Source organism: Nerophis lumbriciformis, linkage group LG13 (assembly GCF_033978685.3).
Source record: "Nerophis lumbriciformis linkage group LG13, RoL_Nlum_v2.1, whole genome shotgun sequence".
Taxonomy (NCBI): Eukaryota; Metazoa; Chordata; class Actinopteri; order Syngnathiformes; family Syngnathidae; genus Nerophis; species Nerophis lumbriciformis.
The window spans coordinates 19,710,962-19,736,526 of NC_084560.2; the positions used below are offsets into that span (position 1 = coordinate 19,710,962).

At 41.6% G+C, this 25,565-nt stretch overlaps 1 protein-coding gene across 2 annotated transcripts in view; it reads left to right on the forward strand.

Moving 5' to 3' along the window:
• Nucleotides 1-25,565, forward strand: part of LOC133613769 (coiled-coil domain-containing protein 148-like) — an 87,753-nt gene that overhangs the window by 35,571 nt on the left and 26,617 nt on the right. The window lies entirely within an intron of this gene.

The following is a 25,565-nucleotide window of genomic DNA, read 5'->3' on the forward strand; positions in this document are numbered from 1 at the left end:
CAGACATCAAGATCCCCCTCTCGGCCGTGACGATGTGGCCCAGAGGAAAGCAAGGCAATACATCTGGCATCGGCTTGGCTGCAGGAGCTGCCGGCAGGGGGTCAGCAATGACACCCAGCCGCCTCAGGGGCTCCACTCCTGATTTTCTGTCTGGGTTTACTCCCATAGCCTTTCCTTCTCCCAAAGGTACCACAAGGCAGCGGGTGGGGGGGGCAGGGGGAATGACGACTATTTGACCCATAGATGGGGCAGTGGTTGGCGGATGCCAGGGCGTGTCCACACACCGGTGGGCCTGCACACCTCGCCTCTGGGGCCCACTGCTGCTCCGAGATCCCCTACAGTTTAGCCTGAGACCGCAAGGTCCCAGTTACCGTGTGTGGCCGCGAGGAGGCACTGTAGGGGTCTTGGTGGTGGAGAGGCTGTGTACCAGCAGGAGGAGGCTTACGCACTCGGCTCCTCTTTTCACCCACCCAGGGGCTAGCTGGCGGCGATAGCTGTAAGCAGAGAGTAGCAAGCAGGGGCAGCATGCAGCATGCACTAACTACAAGCACTTCTGCCACATATCTAACGCACTGACGCATCACACGCACCCTGTGCGCGAGCACTCACACACTCACACAATGTCTTAAGTACAAAACCCAAAACCAATAAAGTTGGCACGTTGTGTAATTCGTAAATGTCAGTTTCAAACACCGAACTATCTATTAAACAAGACAAGAAGCAAGGAATCAAACAGAGACAGGATTAAATTTACCTCATGAGGAGAGCGCGTCGACCTGCACCCTCGTACAGTGTCACCCCGCCGCTCTTAGGAACAAGCTCCACACGCCTCCTCATTTATTTGGGCATTTCTGATTACATAGCTGCAGCTGCTTCTAAGGGGAGGGGTCATAGACAGCTGCTGCACTGGGTCACAAACAGTTCAAACAAAAAGGTGCTTGGAGCGGTGTCAGGTTTGCCCCCTCTCTGCTTGTAGATTTCGGGTCCTGATAAGGTCCTTCCTGTGGCTGTCCAAGATCTGAGAAACCGACACCTCTACGGCGCATTCCATCGCACTCAGTAGAGGTTTACAAGCTGTCTGCCTTTTGCTTGATAAGATCAAAGACAGATTTGTGAGCACCAGTGGATCGTAACCACAGGCCGCAGGGCAACCTGAACTCAAAGTAAACAAGTTGTGTAATAACTTATATACAGTTATTCTGACAGTAAATAAAAACACAATACAATGATTTGCAAATCCTTTTAACTTTATTCAATTGAATAGACTGCAAAGACAAGATATTTAATGTTCGAACTGAGAAACTTAATTTTTTTTTTTGCAAGTAATTATTAACTAGAATGTAATGGCAGCAACACATTGTAAAAAAGTTGTCACGGGGGCATTTTTACCACTGTGTTACATGGCCTTTCCTTTTAACAACACTCAGTAAACGTTTGGGAACTGAGGAGACACATTTTTGAAGCTTTTCAGGTGGAATTTTTTCCCATTCTTGCTTGATGTACGGCTTAAGTTGTTCAACAGTTCGGGGGTCTCCGTTGTGGTATTTTAAGCTTCATAATGCGCCACACATTTTCAATGGGAGACAGGTCTGGACTACAGGCAGGCCAGTCTAGTACCCGCACTCTTTTACTATGAAGCCACGCTATTGTAACACGTGGCTTGGCATTGTCTTGCTGAAATAAGCAGGGGCGTCCATGATAACGTTGCTTGGATGGCAACATATGTTGCTTTTTTGAAACATGTTGCAAGCATCAATTTCAAAATGAGCTAATATTTGCAAAAATTAACGTTTTCCAGTTTGAACGTTAAGTGTCTTATCTTTGCAGTCTATTCAATTGAATATAGGTTGAAATGTATTTGCAAATCATTGTATTCTATTTGTTTTTTTTAAGATTTACACAACGTGCCAACTTCACTGTTTTTTTTGTAAAAATTGTAACATTCCTAAGCATGTTTTAGCATACAGCAGCACTGTGTGTGAGTGGTTTAGCACATACACCACCATATTTGAAGAGGGGGAGATCGTCACAATCGATAGATGGCAACTATTTAACCTTGCGGACTTGCTATTAATGATTGTGTGAGCTTGATAGAGGTCAGTAGGAATATCTATTAAAAGGGTTATATTATGCAAAACCAACTTGTATTACCTATTGGTATCTGTTTTTGTGCATTTGGGATCTACAAAAGTTTTGAAAATTAAAAAATCAAACCATGGAGGCATCGCGGAGATATTTATAAACCAATCTTGCCTTCCGCCAAACGAGCCGTTTGGGATTTTCCCAATTTGTGACGTTTTTCCCATTTGTGATGTCAGCGGATATCTCCATATATGGTAGAAATTTACCAGAAGAGCTTTGCGCGAGCCCGCCATTCAATTCGCTGTAGTCAATAAGCTCCTTATTTTTCTCTATCCTCTTGTTGTGGGGCAGACTGGTTCGTACATGCACATGCACCCTACGCAATAGCGTAGGGTGCATGTGCATGTGCACATGTGCATGTGCATACAAAATAGTCATAGATTTTGAAGCTTCCTTAAGATCCAAATAGTCATTGCTATTTTCAATTTAAAAAAGCATATCTTTCTAACTTATATCTGTCAGTAGACTCGCTATGGAAGTGCTAAAAACTACAACACGGCTGACGGGGAGAAGACCGTGTCAAAGTGTAGGCACCTAAATAGGAGCGCCCACAAAACGATGTATGTCAAAGAGATGTTTTGATAGCGACTTGAAGATGGTCTGTAAAACATAACGCAGTATATGCATAATTTTGACCAAAGAACCACCTTTGCATGTTTGGGGATAAGTTGATTGGCAACACTAAATTGGCCCTAGTGTGTGGATGTGAGTGTGAATGTTGTCTGTCTATCTGTGTTGGCCCTGCGATGAGGTGGCGACTTGTCCAGGGTGTACCCCGCCTTCCGCCCGATTGTAGCTGAGATAGGCTCCAGCGCCCCCCGCGACTCCAAAGGGAATAAGCGGTAGAAAATGGATGGATGGATGTTTTTCAACCTTTTTTAAACCAAGGCACATTTTTTGTGTTGAAAAAATCTGGAGGTACACCACCAGCAGAAATCATTAAAAAACGAAACTCAGTTGACAGTAAAGAGTCGTCATCGCAATTGTTGGATATGACTTTAAACCATAACCAAGCATGCATTACTATAGCTCTTGTCTCAAAGTAGGTGTACTTGACTTATTTGGAGTTTTTGCCGTTTTCCTGTGTGTAGTGTTTTAGTTCTTGTCTTGCGCTCCTATTTTGGTGGCTTTTTCTCTTGTTTTGGTATTTTCCTGTAGCAGTTTCATGTCTTCCTTTGAGTGATATTTCCTGCATCTACTTTGTTTTAGCAATCAAGAATATTTCAGTTGTTTTTATCCTTCTTTGTGGGGACATTGTTGATTGTCATGTCATGTTCGGATGTACATTGTCTTCGCTCCACAGTAAGTCTTTGCTGTCGTCCAGCAATCTGTTTTTGTTTACTTTGTAGCTAGTTCAGTTTTAGTTTAGTTCTGCATAGCCTTCCCTAAGCATCGATTTGATTTGATTTTTATTAAGGATCCCCATTAGCTGGTTGCCTCAACAACCCACTAGTCTTCCTGGGGTCCACAATTCAATACAATTACAAGTAAAAGCATATAATTATAACTGCACAATACAGAAAAAAAAATAAAAAATAAAAGCATCAATAAGAAAACAAGGAAACAATTTACAGTCACAGAATAATAATTACCATATAAATATAACTACACAATATAAAACCAAACAAATCATCAATGAGCAGACTAATTTAAAGACTCAGATAAAATATTACTCTTTTATTTTCATTTATTCGAGGCAGGTTATTCCAGAGCGATAACGATTTCTAAATAAAAGATTTCCGCAAAGCATTCTTTGCCTTTTCTTAGGGGCACTCACCTTTTGTTTATTGTTAGTTTAAGCATTAGACACCTTTTTTACCTGCACGCTGCCTCCCGCTGTTTCCGACATCTACAAAGCAATTAGCCACCTGCTGCCACCTACTGATATGGAAGAGTATTACACGGTTATACTGCCGAGCTCTAGACAGCACCGACACTCAACAACAACACATCATTTGCAGACTATAATTACTGGTTTGCAAAAAATATTTTTAACCCAAATAGGTGAAATGAGATAATCTCCCACGGCACACCAGACTGTATCTCACGGCACACTGGTTGAAAAACACTGTTGGAGACCACACAGAAGTGTTTTAAATGTAGAAATAAATATGATCCCTTTTTAAATTTGGGAAGTCATCCTTTGGTATGCTAAGAACACAAAAGCTAATGCGTTTGCACATGTTACGTCCATACGTACGTTACGCCATACTAGAAGCAGTAAGAGGGTGGGATTATACTGTGTAAAATACATTGGAAAGTTATCACCCTCTAGGCTTCTCTGTAAATGTTGCATACAGCCCCTTTAACTTAAAAAAAGAACATGATATCAACAAAAATTTCAAGACAAATTATGTATTGATATTTACTTGTTTTATACCACACAGACTTAAAATAGACACTAGATGGCAGTAGAGTCACATACTCAAAGCGTATTTTCAAATTACAGTAGTAGTAGTAGATTATTTATCGCAAAAATACTATAGAAAGAAACACCAACTGCTCTGTGGTCCACAAGTTGCAGACATTCTCTGTGTATGTTTTACCCTTGAAAAGTGTTTGTCTATATCAATCATTTATTTATGTTCCAACATATTTATTTACCCCCGCACGTTAAGAGCATCTGTGAACCGTTGAAAGCAATCCAAAGCGGTAAAAGAGAATTGATACGAGCTGCCATTTGTCAGGTCTGCATAACAAATGAGACTCTGTTCCTAATTGTCTTACCCTGGATAGATAATGGTTACATGAATACATATAAACTAGGAAGTAAGGATGCAGTTGTGTTGCTTAATGTTTATGTTCTACAAACCCTGTTTCCATATGAGTTGAGAAATTGTGTTGGATGTAAATATAAACGGAATACAATGATTTTCAAATCCTTTTCAACCCATATTCAATTGAATGCACTACAAAGACAAGATATTTGATGTTCAAACTCATAAACTTTATTTTATTTTTTTGCAAATAATAATTAACTTAGAATTTCATGGCTGCAACACGTGCCAAAGTAGTTGGGAAAGGGTATGTTCACCACTGGGTTACATCATATTTTCTTTTAACAACACTCAATAAACAATTGGGAACTGAGGAAACTAATTGTTGAAGCTCTGAAAGTGGAATTATTTCCCATTCTTGTTTTATGTAGAGCTTCAGTCGTTCAACAGTCCGGGGTCTCAGCTGTCGTATTTTACGCTTCATAATGCGCCACACATTTTCGATGGGAGACAGGTCTGGACTGCAGGCGGGCCAGGAAAGTACCCGCACTCTTTTTTTTACGAAGCCACGCTGTTGTAACACGTGCTGAATGTGGCTCGGCATTGTCTTGCTGAAATAAGCAGGGGCGTCCATGAAAAAGACGGCGCTTAGATGGCAGCATATGTTGTTCCAAAACCTGTATGTACCTTTCAGCATTAATGGTGCCTTCACAGATGTGTAAGTTACCCATGCCTTGGGCACTAATGCACCCCCATACCATCACAAATGCTGGCTTTTGAACTTTGCGTCGATAACAGTCTGGATGGTTCGCTTCCCCTTTGGTCCGGATGACACGATGTCGAATATTTCCAAAAACAATTTGAAATTTGGACTCGTCAGACCACAGAACACTTTTCCACTTTGCATGAGTCCATCTTAGATGATCTCGGGCCCAGAGAAGCCGGCGGCATTTCTGGATGTTGTTGATAAATGGCTTTCGCTTTGCATAGTAGAGCTTTAATTTGCACTTACAGATGTAGCGACAAACTATATTTAGTGACAGTGGTTTTCTGAAGTGTTCCTGAGCCCATGTGGTGATATCCTTTAGAGATTGATGTCGGTTTTTGATACAGTGCCGTCTGAGAGATCGAAGGTCACGGTCATTCAATGTTGGTTTCCGGCCATGCCGCTTACGTGGAGTGATTTCTCCAGATTCTCTGAACCTTTTGATGATATTATGGACCGTAGATGTTGAAATCACTAAATTTCTTGCAATTGCACTTTGAGAAACGTTGTTCTTAAACTGTTTGACTATTTGCTCACGCAGTTGTGGACAAAGGGGTGTACCTCGCCCCATCCTTGTGAAAGACTGAGCATTTTTTGGGAAGCTGTTTATATACCCAATTATGGCACCCACCTGTTCCCAATTAGCCTGCACAGCTGTGCGATGTTCCAAATAAGTGTTTGATGAGCATTCCTCAACTTTATCAGTATTTATTGCCACCTTTCCCAACTTCTTTGTCCCGTGTTGCTGGCATCAAATTCCAAAGTTAATGATTATTTGCAAAAAAAAATTTTTTATCAGTTTGAACATCAAATATGTTGTCTTTGTAGCATATTCAACTGAATATGGGTTGGAAGTGATTTGCAAATCATTGTATTCCGTTTATATTTACATCCAACACAAGTTCCCATTTCATATGGAAACGGGGTTTGTACGTTATCTAGGAGATTTAGCGCCTTAGACAGAAACCGGAGGTACGCTTATCCTCAAGAGTTACGGGTGGGATGGAGCCTATACAAGCTGACTTTGGGCGAGAGGCAGGTACAGTACACTTAGGACTGGTCGCTAGCCAACGGCAGGGTACCTAAAGACAAGCAAGCATTCAGACCTATGGCCAATTTAGAGTCTCCAATTAGCCTAACAGGTCTTACCATTGAAGATGCTTGACAGACACATTTAACAAAAAGGTGTCGTTCGTTGCTAAGCTTCTCTTGTTATTTCAGCTACTTGCTATTTATAGCATTTAGCATCGGCTTGGTAAGACTAATTAACCCTTGTGTAATGTTCATATTGTTGTTACTCAGCCAGCGTTTGTGGGTCTGATGGACCAGTTGCATTTTGTCGTTTTTAATGCTTCACAATCAAACACTTTTATGTTAAAATACTGAACAGATGTTTATTGGGGTAAAAATCTGTTCAGTATTTTAACAAAAAAGTGTTTGATTGTGTGGCATTAAAAGCCACAAAAGGCAATAGTTCCATCAGACCCACAAACGCTGGCTGAGTAACAACAATATGAACATTGCACGGAAAATTTCTCTGCCAGTTTCTGCATCCCACAGGGATTCGTCTTTTGTGTTTGTGCACCGGCGGTTCCCACACAAGGTTGCAACATTGTTTGTCAACACTGTCTGCTCTCATTTTCTCGCACATTTGACCCTCTGATGTTCTGTGTACCTACACTCTGTCCTCCTCCTGTCTAGGCCTGCTGTGTGTGTGTGTGTGTGTGTGTGTGTGTGTGTGTGTGTGTGTGTGTGTGTGTGTGTGTGTGTGTGTGTGTGTGTGTGTGTGTGTGTGTGTGTGTGTGTGGTACATAGAACATCAATTTCCACACTTCTAGTAGCCCCGGGTCATGGACATCTTATATGTAATAGAAATGTGTAGGGGGGGTGTATGGTGTGTGGTCATTAAATATGTATTCTGATATATGTTCTTCACAGAAAATGAGCCAAAGTCAGTGAGTCTCAGTTTGAAAAATTAATTAATTGTATCATTTTTCTTTTAATAAAAAATTAAATCGGGTCCCACAGACCCGAACACCACACAATAATAATAATAATAATACATTTTATTTATAAGGCGCCTTTCTGGGCACTCAAGGACACGGTACACAATCACAACAATAAAATCAAATTGGATAAAAACAACAACAACAACAACAAAGAGAAAAGAAAAGATGATTACAATGAATAAGCGGTCAGGAATAGGTGTGTTTTGAGTCTTGATTTGAAGAGTGATATTGAATCTAAGTTGCAGGCATGTGATTTTTCCGTCTAAAGTCGGAATTCCGTCTTTTTTAATCTCGGGGAAAAAATAATAATTATCTCCCGTTTTTCCGTTTTTTTTTCCGACCCTAAATCAAGATTCGAGACGTAGTCTATATTACCCCGTAGTTGATTGGTCGATATGTTCCTTGTGACCAATCAGGACATCTGTTATGAATGATGACGTTAATAACGTCATCATTCATAATGGTTATTACCGCCATTTTCCATATGTAAACGATGTCGGTTCTCGAGAGAAAGGACGTTTTACGAGTAAAAGAAATTGAAATTGCCCTGGACCTGGCCTTCGTCCCCCAGACCCCCGGAAATTTTTTCAGTCTTTTTCATTGTGGTCAAATCACATGCCTGAAGTTGCGAAGGTCTGGTGGTAAAGAGTTCCAAAGATGTGGGGCAGAGCGGCTGAAAGCTCGGGCACCCATGGTGGACAGTTTAAATAAAGGGACAGTGAGATGGATGGATGAAGAGGATCTTAGGGAACGTGAGGGCGTGGCGACATGGATCAGGTCAGAGAGATATGATGGAGAGAGGTTATGGATGGCTTTGAAAGTGAGGAGAATTAATTCTGAATGTGTTGCTCATAGTTTAGGCTATTTTACACTAAAAAGAGCAATAGAAAAAAAGCAAAACCCACAACCTTTTACATGCTCACAACTTAGCTGATACCTTGTGTGATGTCACACATGCTGATCATAGTTTAATCTCCAATTTTTGTTGGACTCTTCAGACAATTTTGGTTCAAATCCACAATGTGGGACTTTTGGTTTGTTCCAATTTCCAAACAAAACTCTTCTTCAAAAGAAATCTACAGGCTCCAATTATACTACTTGTCTGCTCGATCCGCCGGTGAGACGGCAGCGGGCTGTCTGACAGCATCTCGGGCTTAAGCTGCCACCAGGGATGAGCTGTTAATGCAAACAAGATAATGAGGAAGGTCTCGCAAAACATGATTCCGCCGTCTCAGAGGAGTGTTTGTGCAAATTCACACGACAACCTAGTTACTCATGTAAACACATCTGCTTGTGTTCTGGTGTTGATGCAGTGTCGGTCGTCGGCTTGCCAGTTTTGGAATGATACTCGCACACGGTGGAGGATTTAATCACAGTCATAAAAAGGTCTTAACTTAAATTCTGAGCAATGAAGTGTTTGAGATTCTTTCTCATTCATCCAGAACAGGGGTCCCCAAACTACAGCCTGCAGGAAGTCCCAAGTTGAAAAAAAATATATATATATATATATATTTTTTTAAATTTTTTCGAATTATTCTTTTTTAAAATCTGTCGTTTCTAATCCATTTTCTATCGCTTGTTACTCTCAATGTCTCCTAGCCGCTCAGGCAAATCATATTGTCTAAAAAGGCATTTTCCCATCGATAACGTGACATCAGCGGGAAATTCATGAAAAAAATTGAATACTAACAGACAAACAATACGGATCCGAACCCAATATTTCAACATCAATGGCATTAATCGAAATAAAGGAAGAGATTACCAACGCAAGAGATTGTACACATTGTTTATGGATCTAACAAAAGCATTTGACACAATCAATCATAATATCTTCAATCAATCAATCAATCAATGTTTACTTATATAGCCCTAAATCACAAGTGTCTCAAAGGGCTGCACAAGCCACAACGACATCCTTGGCTCAGATCCCACATCAGGGCAAGGAAAAACTCAACCAAATGGGACAATGAGAAACCTTGGAGGGGACCGCAGATGTGGGGACCCCCCCCTGGTCGACCGGTGCAATGGACGTCGAGTGGATCTAGCATAATATTGTGAGAGTCCAGTCCATAGTGGATCTAACATAATAGTGTGAGAGTCCAGTCCATAGTGGATCTAGTTAATAGTGTGAGAGTCCAGTCCATAGTGGATCTAACATAATAGTGAGAGTCTAGTCCATAGTGAATCTAACATAATAGTGAGAGTCCAGTCCATAGTGGATCTAACATAATAGTGAGAGTCCAGTCCATAGTGGATCTAACATAATAGTGAGAGTCCAGTCCATAGTGGATCTAACATAATAGTGAGAGTCCAGTCCATAGTGGATCTAACATAATATTGTGAGAGTCCAGTCCATAGTGGATCTAACATACATAGTGAGAGAGTCCAGTCCATAGTGGATCTAACATAATAGTGAGAGTCCAGTCCATAGTGGATCTAACATAATAGTGATAGTCCAGTCCATAGTGGATCGAACATAATATTGTGAGAGTCCAGTCCATAGTGGATCTAACATAATAGTGAGAGAGTCCAGTCCATATTGGATCTAACATAATAGTGAGAGTCCAGTCCATAGTGGATCTAACATAATGGTGAGGGTCCAGTCCATAGTGGATCTAACATAATAGTGAGAGTACAGTCCATAGTGGATCTAACATAATAGTGAGAGTACAGTCCATAGTGGATCTAACATAATAATGTGAGAGTCCAGTCCATAGTGGATCTAACATAATATTGTGAGAGTCCAGTCCATAGTGGATCTAACATAATATTGTGAGAGTCCAGTCCATAGTGGATCTAACATAATAGTGAGAGTCCAGTACATAGTAGATCTAACATAATAGTGAGAGTCCAGTCCATAGTAGATCTAACATAATAGTGAGAGTCCAGTCCATAGTGGATCTAACATAATATAGTGAGAGTCCAGTCCATAGTGGATCTAACATAATAGTGAGAGTCCAGTCCATAGTGGATCTAACATAATATTGTCAGAGTCCAGTCCATAGTGGATCTAACATAATAGTGAGAGTTCAGTCCATAGTGGATCTAACATAATATTGTGAGAGTCCAGTCCATAGTGGATCTAACATAATATTGTGAGAGTCCAGTCCATAGTGGATCTAACATAATATAGTGAGGGTCCAGTCCATAGTGGATCTAACATAATAGTGAGAGTCCAGTCCATAGTAGATCTAACATAATAGTGAGAGTCCAGTCCATAGTGGATCTAACATAATATAGTGAGAGTCCAGTCCATAGTGGATCTAACATAATAGTGAGAGTCCAGTCCATAGTGGATCTAACATAATATAGTGAGAGTCCAGTCCATAGTGGATCTAACATAATAGTGAGAGTCCAGTCCATAGTAGATCTAACATAATAGTGAGAGTCCAGTCCATAGTGGATCTAACATAATATAGTGAGAGGCCAGTCCATAGTGGATCTAACATAATAGTGAGAGTCCAGTCCATAGAGGATCTAACATAATATTGTCAGAGTCCAGTCCATAGTGGATCTAACATAATAGTGAGAGTCCAGTCCATAGTGGATCTAACATAATAGTGAGAGTCCAGTCCATAGTGGATCTAACATAATAATGAGAGTCCAGTCCATAGTGGATCTAACATAATATTGTGAGAGTCCAGTCCATAGTGGATCTAACATAATAGTGAGAGTCCAGTCCATAGTGGATCTAACATAATATTGTGAGAGTCCAGTCCATAGTGGATCTAACATAATAGTGAGAGAGTCCAGTCCATAGTGGATCGAACATAATATTGTGAGAGTCCAGTCCATAGTGGATCTAACATAATAGTGAGAGTCCAGTCCATAGTGGATCTAACATAATAGTGAGAGTCCAGTCCATAGTGGATCGAACATAATATTGTGAGAGTCCAGTCCATAGTGGATCTAACATAATATTGTGAGAGTCCAGTCCATAGTGGATATAACATAATAGTGAGAGAGTCCAGTCTATAGTGGATCTAACATAATAATGAGAGAGTCCAGTCAATAGTGGATCTAACATAATAGTGAGAGTCCAGTCCATAGTGTATCTAACATAATAGTGAGAGTCCAGTCCATAGTGGATCTAACATAATAGTGAGAGTCCAGTTCATAGTGGATCTAGCATAATATTGTGAGAGAGTCCAGTCCATAGTGGATCTAACATAATAGTGTGGGAGTCCAGTCCATAGTGGATCTAGTTAGTAGTGTGAGAGTCCAGTCCATAGTGGATCTAACATAATAGTGAGAGTCTAGTCCATAGTGAATCAAACATAATAGTGAGAGTCCAGTCCATAGTGGATCAAACATAATAGTGAGAGTCCAGTCCATAGTGGATCTAACATAATAGTGTGAGAGTCCAGTACATAGTGGATCTAACATAATATTGTGAGAGTCCAGTCCATAGTGGATCTAACATAATATTGTGAGAGTCCAGTCCATAGTGGATCTAACATAATAGTGAGAGAGTCCAGTCCATAGTGGATCGAACATAATAGTGAGAGAGTCCAGTCCATAGTGGATCGAACATAATATTGTGAGAGTCCAGTCCATAGTGGATCTAACATAATAGTGAGAGTCCAGTCCATAGTGGATCTAACATAATAGTGAGAGTCCAGTCCATAGTGGATCGAACATAATATTGTGAGAGTCCAGTCCATAGTGGATCTAACATAATATTGTGAGAGTCCAGTCCATAGTGGATATAACATAATAGTGAGAGAGTCCAGTCTATAGTGGATCTAACATAATAATGAGAGAGTCCAGTCAATAGTGGATCTAACATAATAGTGAGAGTCCAGTCCATAGTGGATCTAACATAATAGTGAGAGTCCAGTCCATAGTGGATCTAACATAATAGTGAGCGTCTAGCCCATAGTGAATCAAACATAATAGTGAGAGTCCAGTCCATAGTGGATCTAACATAATAGTGAGGGTCCAGTCCATAGTGGATCTAACATAATAGTGAGAGTCCAGTCCATAGTAGATCTAACATAATAGTGAGAGTCCAGTCCATAGTGGATCTAACATAATATAGTGAGAGTCCAGTCCATAGTGGATCTAACATAATAGTGAGAGTCCAGTCCATAGTGGATCTAACATAATATAGTGAGAGTCCAGTCCATAGTGGATCTAACATAATAGTGAGAGTCCAGTCCATAGTAGATCTAACATAATAGTGAGAGTCCAGTCCATAGTGGATCTAACATAATATAGTGAGAGGCCAGTCCATAGTGGATCTAACATAATAGTGAGAGTCCAGTCCATAGAGGATCTAACATAATATTGTCAGAGTCCAGTCCATAGTGGATCTAACATAATAGTGAGAGTCCAGTCCATAGTGGATCTAACATAATAGTGAGAGTCCAGTCCATAGTGGATCTAACATAATAATGAGAGTCCAGTCCATAGTGGATCTAACATAATATTGTGAGAGTCCAGTCCATAGTGGATCTAACATAATAGTGAGAGTCCAGTCCATAGTGGATCTAACATAATATTGTGAGAGTCCAGTCCATAGTGGATCTAACATAATAGTGAGAGAGTCCAGTCCATAGTGGATCGAACATAATATTGTGAGAGTCCAGTCCATAGTGGATCTAACATAATAGTGAGAGTCCAGTCCATAGTGGATCTAACATAATAGTGAGAGTCCAGTCCATAGTGGATCGAACATAATATTGTGAGAGTCCAGTCCATAGTGGATCTAACATAATATTGTGAGAGTCCAGTCCATAGTGGATATAACATAATAGTGAGAGAGTCCAGTCTATAGTGGATCTAACATAATAATGAGAGAGTCCAGTCAATAGTGGATCTAACATAATAGTGAGAGTCCAGTCCATAGTGTATCTAACATAATAGTGAGAGTCCAGTCCATAGTGGATCTAACATAATAGTGAGAGTCCAGTTCATAGTGGATCTAGCATAATATTGTGAGAGAGTCCAGTCCATAGTGGATCTAACATAATAGTGTGGGAGTCCAGTCCATAGTGGATCTAGTTAGTAGTGTGAGAGTCCAGTCCATAGTGGATCTAACATAATAGTGAGAGTCTAGTCCATAGTGAATCAAACATAATAGTGAGAGTCCAGTCCATAGTGGATCAAACATAATAGTGAGAGTCCAGTCCATAGTGGATCTAACATAATAGTGTGAGAGTCCAGTACATAGTGGATCTAACATAATATTGTGAGAGTCCAGTCCATAGTGGATCTAACATAATATTGTGAGAGTCCAGTCCATAGTGGATCTAACATAATAGTGAGAGAGTCCAGTCCATAGTGGATCGAACATAATAGTGAGAGAGTCCAGTCCATAGTGGATCGAACATAATATTGTGAGAGTCCAGTCCATAGTGGATCTAACATAATAGTGAGAGTCCAGTCCATAGTGGATCTAACATAATAGTGAGAGTCCAGTCCATAGTGGATCGAACATAATATTGTGAGAGTCCAGTCCATAGTGGATCTAACATAATATTGTGAGAGTCCAGTCCATAGTGGATATAACATAATAGTGAGAGAGTCCAGTCTATAGTGGATCTAACATAATAATGAGAGAGTCCAGTCAATAGTGGATCTAACATAATAGTGAGAGTCCAGTCCATAGTGGATCTAACATAATAGTGAGCGTCTAGCCCATAGTGAATCAAACATAATAGTGAGAGTCCAGTCCATAGTGGATCTAACATAATAGTGAGAGTCCAGTCCATAGTGGATCTAACATAATAGTGTGAGAGTCCAGTACATAGTGGATCTAACATAATATTGTGAGAGTCTAGTCCATAGTGGATCTAACATAATAGTGAGAGTCCAGTCCATAGTGGATCTAACATAATAGTGAGAGTCCAGTCCATAGTGGATCTAACATAATAGTGAGAGTCCAGTTCATAGTGGATCTAGCATAATATTGTGAGAGAGTCCAGTCCATAGTGGATCTAACATAATTGTGTGGGAGTCCAGTCCATAGTGGATCTAGTTAGTAGTGTGAGAGTCCAGTCCATAGTGGATCTAACATAATAGTGAGAGTCTAGTCCATAGTGAATCAAACATAATAGTGAGAGTCCAGTCCATAGTGGATCTAACATAATAGTGAGAGTCCAGTCCATAGTGGATCTAACATAATAGTGTGAGAGTCCAGTACATAGTGGATCTAGTTAGTAGTGTGAGAGTCCAGTCCATAGTGGATCGAACATAATAGTGTGAGAGTCCAGTACATAGTGGATCTAACATAATATTGTGAGAGTCCAGTCCATAGTGGATCTAACATAATAGTGAGAGTCCAGTCCATAGTGGGGCCAGCAAGGGATAATCTTGAGCGGAGACAGGTCATCAGCGCAGAGACGTCCCCAACTGATTCACAGATGAGTGATCCACCCCGGGTCCCGACTTTGGACAGCCAGCGCTTCATCCGTGGCCACCGAACCTGTGCCCCTCCCTCCACGAAGGAGAGGGGGGCAGAGCAGAAAAGAAACGGCAGATCAACTGGTCTAAAAGGGGGGTCTATTTAAAGGCTACAGTATACAAATGAGTTTTTAAATGGGACTTAAATGCTTCTTCTTCTTAATAGACTAATAAGAACGGTATGGCATCAGACGGTCTTGAAATGGGTAAGAAGCTACTTAAAGGGGAATTGCACTTTTTTGGGAATTTTGCTTACCGTTCACAATCATGGGGACGGCGTGGCGCCGTTGAGAGAGTGGCCGTGCCAGCAACCTGAGGGTTCCTGGTTCGATCCCCAGCTTGTACCAACCTATTCACGTTCGTTGTGTCCTTGAGCAAGACATTTCACCCTTGCTCCTGATGGGTCGTGGGTTAGCGCCCTCAGTGTGTGAATGGGTGAATGTGGAAATAGTGTCAAAGCGCTTTGAGTACCTTGAAGGTAGAAAAGCGCTATACAAGTATAACCCATTTATCGTGAGAGACAATAACACACGTCTTTTTTTTAACGATTTTACAGATGATAAACGCTTGAAAGATGTGGCTCATGGGAGTCACTATTGTAGCCTAAAAAAACTTCAGAACCCTCCAGCAACGTTTTATGTATACACGGCAAGTCTATATATAATGTGTCATGTCTGTGTAATCATGTTTTGTTTTAGTCATGTTTTGTTTAGTTATTGGACTCTTTAGTTTCTGGCTTTTCACTCCCTTGTCTTGTTTCAATGATTACCCATTAGTTTCACCTGTTCCACGTTTGGACTCATTGTGCACTCTTTTTTGTCACCATAGCAACCCATTAGTTTTCACCTGTCACGTCACGCACCTGTTTCACGTTTTGAGTCACGCACCTGTTTTCGTTAATCATGTCTGTAGTATTTAAGTTCATTGTTTTCAGTTTGTCTTTCTGGTGACATCCCACATTTATGCTCTGCACATTTCTGACACTTTTTTCATGTCCATCGTTCACGCTGCTCCTTTTGTCCATGCCAAGTAAGTTTTGTTTATTAATGCCACAGTTAGTGTTTTCTTTTGGTGTTCATAGTTTCTGCCTTTGTGCAAGTATTTGTTTTCATAGCCAAGTTGTTTCTCCGCCACTGTGCGCGCTTTTCGTTTGTACTTTTTTTTGTGAAAAAATTAAATATGTTCTCACATTCCCGTCTCGCCCGAGCCAACTTTCCGTTGCCTTCTAGAAAAACTAAACCCCAGGACCAAGTCTTGACATAATGTAGTAAAAGACACCTTCATAACAATATGTAATATGTTCAATATTTACCGTATTTTGATCATTTTAATCATTTACAAGACTGATTTATTTTTCCATAGCAGCGCATGTCTGACTTCTGACTTCTAGAATCAAACACGTCTAATCATGTCAGACTTGGTAACAGACATACACTGTATTGCCAAAAGTATTTGGCCACCCATTAAAATGATTAGAATCAGGTGGCCTAATCACAGGTGTATAAAATCAAGCACCAAAACATTTTGGACAACATGCTCCCAACCTTGTGGGAACAGTTTGGAGCGGGCCCCTTCCTCTTCCAACATGACTGTGCACCAGTGCACAAAGCAAGACATGGATTAAAGAGTCTGGTGTGGATGAACTTGACTGGCCTGCACAGAGTCCTGACCTGAACTCAGATAGAACACTTTTGGGATGAATTAGAACGGAGACTGAGAGCCAGGCCTTCTCCACCAACATCAGTGTGTGACCTCACCAATGTGCTTTGGAAGAATGGTGGAAAATTCCTATAAACACACTCCGCAACCTTGTGGACAGCCTTACCAGAGGAGTAGAAGCTGTAATAACTGCAAAAGATGGACCGACATCATATTGAACCCTATGGGTTAGTAAAGGGATGGCACTTCAAGTTCATATGTGAGTCAAGGCAGGTGGCCAAATACTTTTGGCAATATAGTGTATGTATGGACGATATGTATCATAATATCGCACAGCACTGCGATACAGTAAGTGCAATTTCACTATGTTTTCAACTGATTTAGAGGCATATTGTCTTCCAAATGTAAGGATGTTTAGTTTTATTTTATGACCTTAAAGTGTTTGAATTTTATGTTTCCACTTGATAAAGGATGTCCAAAAAGTAGTTAAGTACTTCTGAGTGTTGCGGTAGTTTCGTCTGGTTTTTTGTCCTTTGAACAATTCTGTGAACCATGACTCACTGATTTGTTAGTACCGAGTGTGAGTAATTTCAGTGGGCATGCCACAAATTATTTCTCATTGTTCCTAATTGGTCATTTTGCTCGCAGCCTTTCCTAAACTGATTCAGTCCCATTATACTACACATTGGAAGTCTGTCAATTAGACATGCACTAGAAAGTTATGACGGCTACAGTAACGCCCCCCCCTGACAGAAGACGTCAATTTACAATTAAAGGTTTTGAACAGGCTGCAGTGCAACGATAATAAAGGAAGGCCGTCATTCTTTTGTTTTGCTGACATCCCAGCAGTCTTTGCTGAGCTCCATAAAAGGATCCTGTTTGCTTGCCTTTACTTCAGACAACATTTTGTTAAAGGGAATGAATACTTTAGTCTCTCCAGAGTCACTTTGTTGGCATTGTGCTCGCTGAATTAGACTCACGGTGGTTCTGACAGTAAATTCCAATCTTTAAACTGCTTTACAGATGCAAATTGACCTTATTTAATTGACAATTTAATTGCAATTAGCTGCTGGTTGTATTCCCTTATGTTCCCTGATAATAGACCTTCAATACATATTGAACACGAATGACTGACACCGTATTACCTCAATACCATAACACCTCTTAGTACACTACTACATCACTGCACCTTCACATACACTATATTGCCAAAAGTATTTGGCCACCCATCCAAATGATGAGAATCAGGTGTCCTAATCACTTGGCCCGGTGTATAAAATCAAGCACTTAGGCATGGAGAAGGTTTCTGCAAACATTTGTGAAAGAATGGGCCGCTCTCAGTGATTTCCAGCATGGAACTGTCATAGGATGCCACCTGTGCAACAAATCCAGTTGTGAAATTTCCTCGCTCCTAAATATTCCAAAGTCAACTTTATTATAAGAAAAGTGAAGAGTTTGGGAACAACAGCAACTCAGCCACCAAGTGGTAGGCCAAGTAAACTGACAGAGAGGGGTCAGCGGATGCTGAAGCGCATAGTGCAAAGAGCTCCAAACTTCATGTGACCTTCCAATTAGCCCACGTACAGTACGCAGAGAGCTTCATGGAATGGGTTTCCATGGCCGTGCAGCTGCATCTAAGCCATACATCACCAAGTCCAATGCAAAGCGTCGGATGCAGTGGTATAAAGCACATCACCACTAGACTCTAGAGCAGGGGTAGGGAACCTATGGCTCGAGAGCCAGATGTGGCTCTTTTGATGACTGCATCTGGCTCTCAGATAAATCCTAGCTGACATTGCTTAACATGATAAGTAATGAATAATTCCGCTGGTAATCACAGTGTTAAAAATAACCACGTATCAACCAGACTACAAAGCCATCAGCAAAACCATACAGCACCAGAAGTCGCATTAATGGTAAGAAGCATTTTATTTTGGGACAGTATAGCTCGGTTGGTAGAGCGGCCGTGCAGGTTCGATCCCCGCTTCCGCCATCCTCGTCACTGCCGTTGTGTCCTTGGGCAAGACACTTTACCCACCTGCTCCCAGTGCCACCCACACTGGTTTAAATGTAACTTAGATATTGGGTTTCACTATGTAAAAGCGCTTTGAGTCACTTGAGAAAAAGCGCTCTATAAATATAATTCACTTAACTTCACACTTCACACATTTATTATTGGTTACCTTCAGAAAAACAATGTTATTAAAAAGAAAAAGAGACTTATTATACTCTAAAAATGTTGGTCTTACTTAAAAATGCACGCATTTAATTGTATTCGGTGTTAAAGATTATATGGCTCTAAAGGAAATACATTTTAAAATATTTGGCTTTCATGGCTCTCTCAGCCAAAAAGGTTCCCGACCCTTGCTCTAGAGCAGGGGTGTCAAACTCAAATACAGAGTGGGCCAAAATTTAAAACTGAACAAAGCCGCAGGCCACGGTTGAACAAATTAACCTTTAACGTACTCTACGAGCTATCGTCACGTCCGCTTTTCATCCGTTCTAACATCGTTCAGACCCAGTCACAAGATATGTGCGGCTCCTGTACGCACACACGAGCTAATGCAACGCATACTTCATCAACAGCGATACAAGTTACACTGAGGGTGCCAGTATAAAAAACTTTAACACTGTTAGAAATACACGCCACACTGTGAATCCACACCAAACAAGAATGACAAACACATTTCAGGAGAACATCCGCACCGTAACACAACATAAACACAACAGAACAAATACCCAGAATCCTTTGCAGCACTAACTCTTCCCGGACGCTACAAAATACACCCCCACTGCCACCAAAACTCTTCCCCCACACACACACACCTTGTAGCGTCCCGGAAGAGTTAGTGCTGCAAAGGGTTCTGGTTTGGTGTGGATTCACAGTGTGGCGTATATTTCTAACAGTGTTAAAGTTTTTTATTCGGCTACCCTCAATGTAACCTGTATCGCTATTGATGAAGTATGCGTTGCATTCTAATGTGTGTGCGTGCAGAAGCCGCACATGTTATGTGGCTGGCTGGCTGGCTGGCTGGCTGGCGTTTGGAAGACTCTCGGGAGGATCGGCGGGCCAGCTTTAGTGTTAATTTGATATCGCCTCAAGGGCCAAATTTGGCCCGCGGGCCAGAGACATGTTCTCTGGAGTGATGAATCACGCTTTTCAATCTGGCAATCTGATGGACGAGCCTGGGTTTGGAGGTTGCCAGGAGAACACTACATTTCGGACTGCATTGTACCGAGTGTGAAATTTGGTGGAGGAGGAATTATGGTGTGCGATTGTTTTTCAGGAGTTAGGCTTGGCCCCTTAATTGCAGTAAAAGGAACCTTGAATGCTCCAGGATACCAAAACATTTTGGACAATTCCATGCTCCCAACCTTGTGGTTGGAGCGGGCCCTTTCCTCTTCCAACATGACTGTGCACCAGTGCACAAAGAAAGGTCCATAAAGACATGGATTACAGAGTCTGATGTGGATGAACTTGACTGGCCTGCACAGAGTCCTGACCTGAACCCGATAGAACACCTTTGGGATGAAATAGAACGGAGACTGAGAGCCAGGCCTTCTCCACCAACATCAGTGTGTGACCTCACCAATTGCTTTTGGAAGAATGGTCGAAAATTCCTATTAAAAAACCCTCTGCAACCTTGTGGACAGCCTTATCAGAAGAGTTGAAGCTGTAATAGCTGCAAAAGGTGGACAGACATCATATTGAACCCTATGGGTTAGGAATGGAATGGCACTTCAAGTTCATATGTGAGTCAAGGCAGGTGGCCAAATACTTTTGGCAATATAGTGTGTTTACATTAGTAATAATTTGTTGCCTCTTTAAAGTCCAAACATAAGTGTTTTTAGTGGAGGATTGTTTTTAAGTCCCCTGCTGCTCCAGTCAGACACACACCACGTGCAAGTGCCTTGATGATACTGCCGGCGCTAATGCGCCTGAGACCATTTTAATTTGCAGTCCATTCCTGTGGGCACCCCTGTGCTCTACTCTGATAGGCATGTGAATCTGTTTGCACGCTCGGAATGCTGCACTTGAATAGCCGGCACGCCACAGAGAGGCTGCTGCTGCTACTGCTGTGTAACGAGCCTGTCATTCATTCATCCCCTAGAAAATGTTGCACTATGCGTGTGTACGTGTCCTTGCCAAATGTTTTGTCAGCGTCTTGCTTGGTAGGAGAGAGATGTCCCTGGAAAACGTGTCAACTTTTAAATGAAGTAAACTTGCACAATCTAATGAGAGCCAATGCAAGAGCTGTATGAAAAATAAGCAGGTAACTAGTACACATGTATATGTGACCATGTTATACTTGTTTTACTGTGTTTGTAACGGTACACCATAACCACATTTTTTAAGTTCACCATTTGGTTCATATCCATATTCAGCGTTGGCGTTAACGCACTTTTTGGGTCTTTTTACGCATTGAAATCAGAAAGGAGGCGAAATCCCCGAAGTCCACACGTCCCCTGGACACACGTTTTTTTTATAGATTAATTTTTACCGATCATCGCTTTATTTTTATTTATTATATTATATTATTTTATATTATATTTTATTATATTATATTATTTATTTATTATATTTATTTTTTGTTTACCATGTTTTCTAAAGTTGAACTTACCCACCTCATTACTTTTGACGCATCGGCAGGGGTGAAAATGGCCTTAAATTGAAGATGACAGGAAAGGCTGTCATTCTGTGTGTCCATAGCCAATTTGAATGAACATTTTGATTTAGAATATCTCACGTACAAATATTTGTACATGGGATGAAGTGTGAAGTGAATTACATTTATATAGCACTTTTTCTCAATTGACTCAAAGTGCTTTACATTGTGAAACCCAATATCTAAGTTACATTAAAACCAGTGTGGGTGGCACTGGGAGCAGGAGGGTAAAGTGTCTTGCCCAAGGACACAACGGCAGTGACTTGGATGGCAGAAGCGGGGATCGAACCTGCAACCCTCAAGTTGCTGGCACGGCCGCTCTACCAACCGAGCTATACCGCCCCACCCGGGATATCCTTAATCAAAATGTTCATTAAAATTGGGCATTCTTACTCAACAGCCATACATGTCACACGAAGGGTGGCCATATAAACAACGCCAACACTGTCATAAACCTGTGCCATATTGTGGAACCATACTAAACAACAATGACAAACACATTTCGGGAGAATATTTGAAGCGCAACACAACATAAACACAACAGAACAAATACCCAGAATTCCCTGCAGTACCAACTCTTCCGGGACGCAACACTATTTTATCTGGTACAGGGTCTAATTATAAGTGTGACCAGTAGATGGGAGTCAAACATAAGAGATAAGTCTCAAGTAAACACCAACATTTTAAATGTCCCATTAGACTTAGACTTAGACTTATGTTCCCGAGGGGCAATTTGGTTTGCAGCAGTAGTCATTAAAAAACAAGGTTCAACAGTAAAATGAGGTACAACAGTAAAAAATATATTGAAAATATAGAACATGACACACGGCGCTGAAAAAATCTATCAAAATGTTTTAGTAGTAAATATTTTCGTGCCATTTCAAATATAAAGTAGTGTAAAGTTCTTACTTATATCTGTCAATAAACTCGCCATGAAAGCGCTAAAACATACCGGTGTAGTGAGTTTACATTATTCACGTTTATGACAACCTTTTTCCAAAACACGATGAAGAATGTGAGATATAACAGGATAATGCATACATTTATCATTTGTTTTGAAAACGCTTAAAAAAAAGGGGGACCCCAAAAATTTACTGCGGGATCCCATTTTTATGACTTGATGGGGTCCCTGGAACCCCATTTTGAAGATTCCTAGCGCCAACACTGCATATTAATTCAGAGGAGAGCAACATGCAAAACATAAGACTAACAGTAAAATGTTGACTTACCGTATTTTTCGAACTATAAGGCACACTGTCGAGTTTTGAGAAAATTAAAGGATTTTAAGTGCGCCTTATAACCCGCTGCGCCTAATGTACGGAACGATTCTGGTTGTGCTTACCGACTTCAAAGCAATTTTATTTTGTACATGGTGTAATGATAAGTGTGACCAGTAGATGGTAGTGACACATAAGAGATACGTGTAGACTGCAATATGACGCCAGTAAACAACACCAAAACTTTAAATGTTTAATTAAAAATGAAGAACTTTACACACGGCACTCAAAAATCTGTCAAAATGTTTTAGTATGACTTTGAAGCCGCACCGCTTGATGGATTGTCGGCCCATTACGGCTACCGTAATTAGAGATAAAATTATTACTATGGTGTGTATAAGGACCGCAAAATGGCACCCATTAGCAGACACATTATCTGCCGTTTTGTTTCACAATATTATGCAAAACCAACTTTTCTTACCTTCTGGTACCTGCTGATGTATATTTGAGATCTGCATAAGTCGTGAAAATTTGTGCACGTCCGCCACTGTAGTCTGTGCCGATGCCGTAGTCTTCTTTTTCACTATCTTCTTGTCATGGGGCATTCACCCTCTGCTGTAAAAGTTCTAACTTATATCTCGCCATGAAAGCGCTAAAATATACCGGTGTAGTGAGTTTACATTATTCACCCACGGAACTTGAGTGATTAGAGAGTTCCGGTCGGACGTTTTTTCACGGGGGACATTGTTGTTGTTGCACTAGTGGGCCACGGGTGAGGAGATGCTGCTCCGTTGTTGATTGAAGTAAAGTCTGAATATCATTAAAACAGTTAACTCCCTTTTTTTGACACTTCTTGCACTCCTGTCCTTGCACGCTACACCGCTACAACAAAAATGACGGGGAGAAGACGCTATCGAAGGTGAGCCACGTAAATAAGGCCGCCCACAAAACGGCGCATCCTGAAGCGACTCTCAGAAAGCGACTTGAAGATGATCTGTAAAACATCATCTATACAACATTTTGACCAAAGAACCACCATTACATGTTATGTAGACCACAAGGAAGTATTTTCCATTTAGAAAAAAATCATAATATGACCCCTTTAATGCGCCTTATAATCCGGTGCGCCTTTTGTATGAAAAAAAGACCTGACTAGTCCCACTCATTGGCAGTGCGCCTTATAATCTGGTGCGCCCTACGGTCCAGAAAATACAGTATTATTTAATAATTCTTGGTAATTGAAGGTCTCTTATTGTCTGAAGTGGAGCATGAATAGTCCCAGTTTGTAGCCCCGTTCTTAATCTCCACGGTAAAATGCGACAGACTGCGTTCATCTTGTCCATGTGTACCGTATTTTTCGGACTATAAGTCGCACTTTTTTTCAGAGTTTGGCCGGGCTCCAGTGCGACTTATATATGTTTTTTTCCTTCTTTATTATGCATTTTCAGCAGGTGCGACTTATACTCCGGTGCGACTTATACTCCGAAAAATACGGTACTTGTCCGTTGACGTATTTTACCTGTAAAAACAGGAGATTTTACCGAATCTGTGAGTTCTGGATTTTTCTTGGCGTTATCGCTAGCCCTGACACCCGCTTGTCAAAGACTGGAGGGGAACTGTTTTCGAATGTTTCGTTTCTAGGGACACTACTCGAGCTTGTGGTGGTGTATCGCAATTCCGAGCTTTCTTTCCTGAAGGTAGTTTTTTCGCCAAATGCTTGCTCAATTGGCCTTTACCAAAGTTGCCCTTTGTCACTGCTTCTGTTTATTATTTTCATGGACAGAATTTCTAGTTGCGGGTGTCCAGCTCGGGACCCTGAGGATCTTGTCTCTGTTATTTGCGGACGATGTGGTCCCGATGGCCTCATTAAGCTGTGACAGCTGTCCAGCATTTACTGGGGTTGTTCGCAGCCGAGAGTGAAGCTTCCGGGTTTAGACTCAGCCCATTCCAAATCTGAGACAATGGTTCCGTAAAAGAGCAAATTTTACCCTTTGGTTGGGAGTGAGGTCTTGCCCCAGGTCGAAGTTTTGAACTATCTTGGGATCTTGTTCACAAGTGATGGAAGGCTGGAGAGTGATATCAACAGGCGAATTGACGCAATATAATGTGGTCGCTGTACCAGACCATTGCGGTGAAGCGGTAGCTGAGCCAGTAGACAAAGCAAAGCCATCCATTTACCTACCTACCTACCCTCACCTACTGTCACAATTGGGTCGTGACTAAAAAAGCCTTCCTCCACTCGGTGGCTTCACTCACCCTCAGAGAGGAGGAGCTCTGTGTAGAGACTCTGGTACTGCACATAAGGAGAAGCCAGTTGAGGTGGCTTAGGTAGTGTATATGTATTCTGAATGCCTCCAGCATGCTTCCCTGGCGAGGTGTTACAGGCATGCCCAGCTTGGAGGAAGACCTGCGATAGACACAGTTTATGTCAGAGATTATGTCTTGCAGCTGGCATGGGAACGCATCGGTGTCTTCCATGTGGAACCTATAATGGTGTTCGGAGACCGACAAGTCTGGGCTTTACTACTGAGACTGTTGCTCCCGCCTTATTATTATTATTCCAGATAAGCAGACTAGGAGGGATGGAAGTGACCCAAAAGGGGCTGCGGTTTGGTGGCTTGCCAATCCCCTGCCAGTACCTCGCTGATAGTGTGAGGGTGAGGCATGCTCTGACCGTTGCCAGAGGTTTGGGTCTGGGTGAGATCACAGCTGGGGACTGTGAGGTGGGTTCTGTCTCTGTTGGGGAGAGGATGGGGGACCGGTTGCTTGTGAGGCGGGGCAGGCTTGCCGTCCGGCTGCAGGGGTGTCTCTGAGCAATGCGGGGAAAGCATCCCGTCTTTCTGGCCGTGTGAGGTGTGGTTTCTCATTGGCCCTGGGGCTGGTTGTCTCCGCCTTGTTCCCGGCCGGGCACGTCTGTCTACAGCCGCTGGCCTGCAGGGCGGCCCGGTGGGCCCTGTTCTGGGGGGTCCTGTCGCTGGCCG